Source organism: Anser cygnoides, chromosome 1 (assembly GCF_040182565.1).
Source record: "Anser cygnoides isolate HZ-2024a breed goose chromosome 1, Taihu_goose_T2T_genome, whole genome shotgun sequence".
In the NCBI taxonomy this organism is placed as follows: Eukaryota; Metazoa; Chordata; class Aves; order Anseriformes; family Anatidae; genus Anser; species Anser cygnoides.
The window spans coordinates 64,429,517-64,438,401 of record NC_089873.1 but is presented as its reverse complement, the minus strand read 5'-3'; the positions used below and the strand labels follow the sequence as shown (position 1 = coordinate 64,438,401).

The 8,885-nt window shown below is 45.1% G+C and overlaps 1 protein-coding gene across 5 annotated transcripts in view; it reads left to right on the top strand.

The window, feature by feature from the left end:
• The first annotated feature begins 5,867 nt into the window (after positions 1-5,867).
• RESF1 (retroelement silencing factor 1) overlaps positions 5,868-8,885 on the top strand; it is a 29,090-nt gene continuing 26,072 nt past the window's right edge. For 2 of the 5 annotated variants that reach the window (XM_066998443.1, XM_066998425.1), the window contains exon 1: positions 6,476-6,625. The gene's annotated coding sequence lies outside the window, so the exon portion shown is untranslated. Of the gene's footprint in view, positions 6,090-6,469; positions 6,626-8,885 lie in introns of those variants that run through there. The other 3 variants (XM_066998439.1, XM_066998429.1, XM_066998448.1) reach the window with 3 other exon arrangements.

The window sequence follows — 8,885 nt, the reverse complement described above, 5'->3', positions numbered from 1 at the left end:
GATGACATGTAGAAGTGACTCCACAACCATAGGGTTGCAAAGTAGGTATACTTTATTGCGGTGCACCGGGCACACTGGGAATAGCTTCCCTGAAAAGTGTGCGCCTTTCTGGTAGTTTCTCACAGTTTTATACATGAATATTGTTACATATTACATGAGCTTTAATACATATTCATTCTTTTCCCCAAAAAGGCAGACCTCTTCCTAGTACTCATTTCCATACTCCCCGCCCTTAGCTCCTCCCGGTTGCGCCTGCGCAATGTAGCCTGGTGGTCGCGGGCTGGGGTCTTTCAGGATGAAGGCAACGAGGAAGAGGAGGTTAAACTTTTTACCTTCCCGGACTTTGACCTTCTGTTGGACAGTTCTTATGGTAGGAGTTTTTTGCCTTGTTTCCTGCCAATGAGTTGTTTATCCTTCCCTTATCCGTTGGCCTTGTCAGTTTGAGAGATATCTTCCTTTTACATCTGCTTTTCATAACGTTCTTATCCACATTCCTCGGTAAACAGCTTATTTTACCATATATGCAGATAAATATTAATTCAGATAAGTTTTAGCATCTTCCCCATCTCAATAGACAGTTCCCTTTGCACAAAATAATGACCTATTTTCACTAACAGTTATAAAAGAAATCCATTAGAGTGACCATAGGACACACTTGCACAAAACTATCTAATGTTAAAACAAGTTAGGTACTATTATAGGTGATCTGATCATTAGAGGACGGCTGTTGCAGCTCAACAACCCCAGGCAAGGCCCCAGCCTGGACAAAACAAGCCTGGACAAAGCCAGTGCTGGCAAATCCCAGCCCTGAGACTGTGCAAAACTTAATTTCTTAATAGCATACATTATGTTTTCTATGATGTAGTTTAACATAATTTAAGACATAGTATCTTGATAGCGTTATCTGGATGTCTAGTCTTAGCAGTCCTGGCATTTTCCAATACAGTTCTCTTCTAGGGTTAATGACTAAATCGTACACACTTTCTTGTTCTAGTATCCCTGACAATTCACCTTATATATCAATGTTAAAATAATATATGCATGCAACACTTGTTCCTAATATCTATCTAATTATGGCATATTACTGGTATGGGTTTAAATCTTTTTGATTCTCTTCAGGTTATGATACTACGCCCTTAGCAACAAGTGACCAAAACATGAATATCCAACCACTGCATAAGAATAGCCTATGTGGAAGAACATAGAAAGTTTTGAAGCACGAACGCATAATTTCAGGCCAAGAAAAATTTGGTTCAGTAATAGAAGTTCAACATTGAGTCGAAGATGGTATATTACATGTGCAGCAACATGCCTGAGGACAAAATTCTGGGAATGCTGCCAAGCCCGTAATCCCAGCATGCAGATCTGCAAGTGATCAAGGCTGGTTGGTTTGAAGGTCAGATTATTGTATCCAGGGAACATAGTTCTGGATATGTCCTTGAGCCAGAAGATGGTGAAAGTTAGGAGATGGAAAACTTATTTGGAATAGGGATCCATGTTAAAAGACTGATAAGTAGACGGGACATTGTATGAACCATTTGTGGATTAGACATGTAGAAACTCATCAGAGGAACAGAATTAGGAATCTGAACGGTGGATATGCCTCTTAAAGTATTTGGCAGCCTGAGGCATGTGATACAATCAGTAACAGCAAATATCAGTGCCCAACAGAAACATGAAGATCAAGAAAACAGGAAAGAGAAAAGAAGACAGAGGAATAAATAAACATATGCCAAAATATGTTACATGATAACTGGAAACATACCCCACATGTGCAATTCCTCAAGTCATTGACTCAGCTGGAGGCCTTTGCTTCATTATGAAGTGCCTGTAACTATCCTCCAAGATGTGAAGATGGAGAAGAGGTTGCAATTGATGAGTAAACCGCAGTCATCCTGATTTCATGAAAGTGGTACATGAGAACAGAACTGTTACAGAGGTATTACAGAAGAGAGTGCATAGTAATTTGGAAGGACATAAATGACCAATTATTTCTGATCTTGGCGATTTTAAGAAGCTCTAGCTCATTGGCATCTAGAATTTAGCTCTTTCCAGACTTTCTTTTTAGAATAAATATGCTCTTCATTATGCCCTTAAGTTCACCAGAAACTCCTTAAGAAGGAGATATTTTAGTCTGGTTATCAGGGATGGATCAGAATGGTCAGAGATACAAGAGAAAATTAGGTGGAATGATATAAATGAACATGTCTGTCTGAATATGTATCTCTGTGGAGGTGGGGGACGCAGCTTTGTATATGAAGTTGTGGACTGAAGAACACAATGTGCAGGATAAAGGAAAAGGTCCATCTGTGACTACAAATAGGATGGGTTCTCTGTCAAATCAAATCAGTGAAATGCCAGAGTGAAAAATGGAGACATGCATAACAGTTGAAATGTGTGGACAGCAAAGAGTATTCTGCCATTTTAATATCCCATAGATATCAGTATTATTCATAGGAAGGGGGGGACTTGGAAGTTTGGCAAGGAGTCAAGGACAAGACATGGCTGTGTGTTCCTGACCTAGCCCCAGTTCACGAAGTGAACATCCTGCCCCTGCTGATAAACATTAGGTCACTGTGACTCAAGCTTCTGATTGCAACTTTGCATTGTTTGATGTGTAACCACGTGGGCATGATAATATATTATCTACTGTCAAAAATGAAAGAGTATATAAGTTAAAGCAGGGATGTCCCTGAGCTGAGTACCAGTTGGAACCCTGTCCTGACAGTCAGCTTCCCTTGTCCCTTTGTGGAAGGGAACTTACCACGCTCTTTGGAGTGTGAGTATATTACTAATAAAGTGATAGCTGCCTAACCCCTGTTGTTGTCTTGTATTTTGCCTGATGGAGTCCAATAGCGCAATCATTTCTGAGAACCTTTACACCTACATTCATATATTGTTCAGTGATCCACTCTACTCCTTTGGATATCGTTGAATAATACAGGTTGCATGACTTTTGACATTTCTGTCTTTAAAGTTGTAGATGGAGATGATCAAAACCCTTTTTCTGTAGGTCAGTGGGCATGGCTGAAGTTTGAAGCAAGAGCAGAACAGGGACAGGGTGCTAGGGTGAACCCCAAGACCAGGGCAATCGGGGTCACAAAATGGTGGCCATTGGGACATGGCCTGGTAGCCAGGGCCCATCCCCTGTCCCATCCCCAAGCATCTGGCACCTCCCTGGGGGTGGGGACAGGCTGAGGCCAAGCTGGGACATCCAGAATCAGACCCAGTGAGGGGAAACAGGGTCAGACAAAGCTCTGAGACGGCTGGGCAGGGACATGGGGATGGGGATGGGCCAAGGCCAGGCCAGGCCATCGACCTGTGTGTTGTCCTAGCTCAGTGTGGCCTATGGCTGGGCATGGCAGGGCTCTGGGGAGCTGGAGACCGGCCCTGCTGTGACATTGCTGAGGTAGGGGCTGATGGCACTGGGGACCGAAATTGGGTCCTGGTCTGTAGGCTGGAGGGGAAGCCCTGGGGGAGCTTGGCAGGGATGGTCCAGCCTGGCATTGCCCTCAGGGCCATGATGTAGGTCTAAGTAATAAGAAAAAATGGATGCAGTTTGACAGCACTTTCATCACAAGAGAAACCCTCTTTCTTTTGGTGAAAAGAGATTTCCCACCTATTATTGATAATTATCGTGGAAATAATGAGTGCATCTGCCTCTACCACTCTGAGAACTACCAAGCATCAGTGCAATTGTGCAGTAATATTGTTTGTGTTTTAAGATGCTGGGAACACCACTGTTACTGATAGGCATTTTTGATTGGAAGGAAATGAACTCTGTGTCACTAACCTGACCTAGAAAGGTTACTCAGACTCTGTCTTGTTGAAAATCAGTGTAACCTAGAACAATTGTAATGGAATCTGGACATCTAGATGAGTTGAAACACGTGAACAGAAAATACTGTGGACTGAGATTAAATCAAGTGTGAGATCACAGGAGTAGAAATTGAAACCAGGAACTAGATGTGTTTAGTCCCATGGTACCTCAGTTTTTTTAACATCACCATCAATAAGCACCTGCACCCCCAGCCAGGCACTTCCCTTCTTTCATCTTTGCTTCATGTTATGCCTAATTACCCATCTTCTCATTTCCTGAACACATCTTTTCACCCTCCCCACACCTACTTCCTTTCCTCTGCTCAGATTACTCCCAAATAAACAACACTCTCCTAATGACTTTTTCCTCATTGGCCTTAATTCCACTATTCCTGCTTTTAAATTGAGGGTTTTCAACACGACTATTTAGACAATTTTGGCCCAATACAGTGTTGATAAAATTGCTAAATTTTATCAGCATTCAAGTAGAGCAGCCTTGCATCAGACACTACCTTCCAACACTTTAATTCATGATGGTCACATTTAATTTCCACTGCATGCTTTTTAAACAGAAGGATTTTATTGGTTCTTGACTCCCATACTTTTCCTAGGTGCTTTTCTCTCCCAAGTTCAACCATGGCATGCATGCATGCTTGTTACACCCAGTTCCTATTTGTGTCATGCTGCTGGACTCAGCTCCTTATAGTCAGTTCCTGTTTGCCTAGTACTCAGCTTTTGACTAAGGAGAAGCCATGCCTGACAGTGGAAGAAGGGGGCAGGGATGTCACACAAACAGAACCAGATTGGGAGGCATGTTCTGGTAGCTTGGAATATGGGGAAGACAAAGGTCAAGGATCCCCAAAAGATTAAGCGCTGAGTGGCAAAGAAAGCACAAAGCCTTGGACAACAAGAAAACTACTGTGTGAAGAGTAGCTACTGTCAACAAACCCAAGCCAGTGGATGCCTGCAACAGACTCCTAATCTCTGCTTCGATGGGAAGTTGTGCCGTGTATTTGAGTGTGTATGTACCTGTGCAAGTGTAACTAGAAACATAGTATGATATTGAGCTTGTTTTCAAGAAACAAGTTTGAATTCCTCATTTGCATTGCATCCGTTAGTCTTAAGTAACCTGGATGAGGTACTGAGGTGGCCTGGAGAAGCATGTTTGCCCCTGTAGCAATTGATTTTCAGATGGTGGGGTCTTCAATGCTGATGCTCTGTTGGTGGTCCCACCTCAGTCTCTGAATAGCCTTTTCATGCTTTTTAGTTTCTGTGATCTGTCGTTCCTTGTACTTCCTTAAATCCTTTAGATTAATTGCTAATAGTCCCTGGTGAATCACTGTTTTTATAACCAGCCCACAGTCAATCCAAGATAATTGGTAACTGCACCCTCATCTTGTAGCTTTCTCAAGCATAGTAGTGCTACATTTCTTACCCTGTTGCCTTCCAGATGTGAAAACAATGTCCTCTAAATGTGCTAAATCAGCAATTTAGTCCTTGTCTCACAGCAAGAAATGCTAAATGCATTTGTATTGTGCTGGGAGTTTGGTTACTGTCCTGTCTTGGCGCAACGGTCTCATTTCCCCTACCGTGGGTCTGTTACTTCTGGTTATTATTCTGGTTAAATCTTCTTATTTGGAAGACTTCCTCTTCCAAATGGGACAGTAGACATTTGGAAGAAAATTTTTGAGGTTGTTTTGAACGAAATGGGAATGACATGTTGTTACCCAATGTTAGCAGTTCACCTGGATCCTAGTGCAACCTATGCATGGTTTCAGCCAATAACTAGATAGCAAAAGAATGAAGCAAGAATGAAGCCGTAAGATAAGATAAGGGAGGATAAATAAACTGGCTCAGAGCCAGAAGATAACTAGACAGAGAAAACAAAAGGACAGCTTTGACTCAGCAATGTTGCCAAAGACTCACGTGGAGGCAAAAGATCACAGTAACTGTTGACTCATAAGGGCTATGCATATAAAGACTATTTTCTCACTGGCAAAGAGAATCTTGAGACATAGAGAGAGGATTTAGTAGCTGGCACATCGTGTCTCGCTCCTCAATCCCTTATCCTACCTGTCCTGCTAGACTGCTTGGACACACATCCCAACACTTGTGTGGGTGAGAACGTGCAAGAGCTGAGTCAGCTTATCTGCAGAGCTAAATAAAAAAATCACTCTCTCGACTACGTGGTTATGTAAGAGTTTCTGACATAGTTTGTCTTATACCTTCTCTTAGTTTCTCTGTCTGTTACTCAGCATGCAAAATTTAAGGTAAGATTTATTCAGTACCAGCTTGTCATCTGTTTAAAACTTAATCTTAGTCCTTCCAAAGGCATCATAGACTTCTGGCGGTGTTGTGGTGTGTAGGCTACCTGCAAGTACTGTACCGCTTACACGTATTTTCTTCTATCTCGGTTATATATCTATGTGAATCTACGCAGTGCATTTGCTGCAGAGCCTTTAAGCTATCGCTCCCCACTCCTCCAAGGCAAGCTCCCCCCGCACTCCGGCCGCTCCTCGGCTCGGGCTGGACCCGAGGAGGCGGGCAGGAGGAGCCCAGAAGCCGAAATGAGCAACTCCCGCCCGTGCAGCGTCTCCTCCTCCTCCTCCTCCTCCTCCTGCAGCGGGGCCGGTCCCGGTCCCGCCCCGAGGCGGTCCCCGGCGCCGTGCCGCTGCCCTGCCGGCCGGCAGCAGCGGCGGCAGCAGAGGCGGCCTGCACCCGCCTGACCCACGGCCTGCGGGCGCCGCCGGCGCCGCCTCTGCCTCGGCGCGGAGCCCCCAGCGGCGGGGCGAGCGCGGCGGGCTCGGTGAGGACGGGCGGCGGCGGCGGGAGGGCGGAAGCGGGGAGGCGAGGCCGTGGCGGCGGGGCCGCGGCTTCCTGCGCGGGGCCGCGCTTGGCCGGCGGGGGCGGCCGGGGCAGGGGCCGGGGCAAGCCCGCGGGGTGCGGGGCTGGGCTGCGCTGGGCTGCTCGGGGAGGCTGTCCGCGCCGTGGGGAGCGCGGTTAAGGGTGTTTCGGAAGCCCTCTAGGAATTCCGGGCTTGTTTTTCTTTCCTTGAGGCTGCCTTTCCAGGGGCTCTGGCGGTGTCAGGCCTTTTCCCGCTCCGATCTGGTCGCCTGGGGTGGCTCAAAACCGAAAGGAAACAAACCCCGCTCCTGGGAAATGTTTCCTGGCGCTTCCATCGCAGAGCCGGGGGAAGGATGAAACTTGTCGCTTGTTGGTGACAAAAGCTCCTTAAATGCGGTCTCGTCACCTGATTTTCTTGAAATTACCCAGCCGGTAGGCTGAAAACATTCAGATAGGCATCCCTGGCAGAGAACGCAAACTTGTGTTAACGATCGCCTTTATGTTATTATCCACAAAATCAAATCCTTTACACTTCGTAGTTGTGCCGGTTCAGACATTCCTCTGAGTAACAAAACAAAGCCTTAAAAATGTGCAAAGTTGGTTCTAAAGCCATTTATCAGGAAGTGTTAATTCATTGTGTTCGTGCAGCTGACTGGTACTTCAAGGGGTACATGCCAGCTCCTGTGACTGGCATGTTCAAGCTTAATGGGAACCTTTCCTTTCCTTTCCTTTCCTTTCCTTTCCTTTCCCCAGAAAATAGTATACTGTCCGACATTTTGGCACGAAAGGATTCAAATAATGTGTTTTCTTTTCTTGCCTGATCATAGCTAAAGCTTTCCCTAGTTCATTGGTCTGCCAGGATTTTAGGAGAAACTTATTTCAGTTGTTTTCTACTTAAAGCACAGATGCCTTTTAATCCCCCCCCCCCCCCCTTTAACTGCAATAATTGTAGATCTGTAAAATACTCTTATTTGTTGGAAGCTGTCCTCAAACAGTGCCTTTTAAAAACCCAGCAAGTTATTTGCCTTAGATCATTTCTGCAGGGAAACATGTTCTGGTACTAAGGTGTTTTTATATCTGGTTCTGAACTTCATGCAAAACTATGATTCCCAGCTTCTACGTTTGCCTTTTACAGGAGGAAAAACAATCAAAAAGGGTCCTTTGTCAGCGTAGTCACCCCGATGGAGTAGAGGTGTGGTGGCGTGCCTCGCCAGATGAGGATGAGTGCTCCCAAGGCAGTGCTCCTTGCCAGGCCTTTTTCACTGTAAAAACGGACCCACCTGTGTCCATTAGCTTTTGGCTGCAGACTGCAAACAGGGGAAGTGATTTGATAAATTGTTGATGTGCTGGGCTTGTTCAGTTTCATTTGCTGCAACTGTGAGCAACTTCTCAGTGTGTTGGAGGTATACGGCTCGGTCATGGTGGTCGTGGTCTTTCCTGGTCTTAATCAATACAATGATTGACCTGTTAGTTTGGTGTTGAACCTTTCTTCTCTTTGTTGATGACTAATAGTAAGTGAGTACAGGAGGAAGGTTAATACTGTCTGCCCCTTCTTTTAAAAGGGACCAGGAGGGAAGTTTGAAAACGGCAAAGTAGGAATAAAGGGAGCAGAAGAGTGAGGAGGTGCTATTCAGGTATCTTAAATCCTGGAGCAGCTCATGGTTTGTTAAACCTGACTGAGGGTTTGTGAGAAATTGTAGAGCCTGCTGGTGATGCTTAAGAAGGGTGGGGGTGGGTGGTGAGCAAACAAGGAAACATGGTGAAGAAATGCACTATGGTTGTTAGTGTTAGGAGGTTCTGTTCTTTGCATTCATGAGCTGATGTTGTGCCCTAAGAAAAGAAAGCTGTTGTTTCTTAGCAAATTGGACTTCTAAATGTGCCAGGAGATTTGCTAATGTATTATTAGAAGCAGGAGACTGTCCAGTGGTTGTTGGTACAGGTTCTTGCTGATTCCATAAAAGTAACGCTTGCAGCTTAATGACATTGCTCCCTTCTGGGAGCAAAGACCGTAAGGAGGTCCTGTTCTTCCAGTGGGTGTTACACATCGGTCTGAAGGGACGCTCTCTAACAAGACTGCTGAAGTAGTCTTGCTTTTCAGAAAAATTGAAAATGTTTCCTATATTAATAGCTATTTGTTTTACCCAGAAACACCACAAGTAGTAGGGTCAGTGCAACGGAAGATATGGAAGGGGGAAAAAAAACGCGTGTTGGGGAAGGTGAAA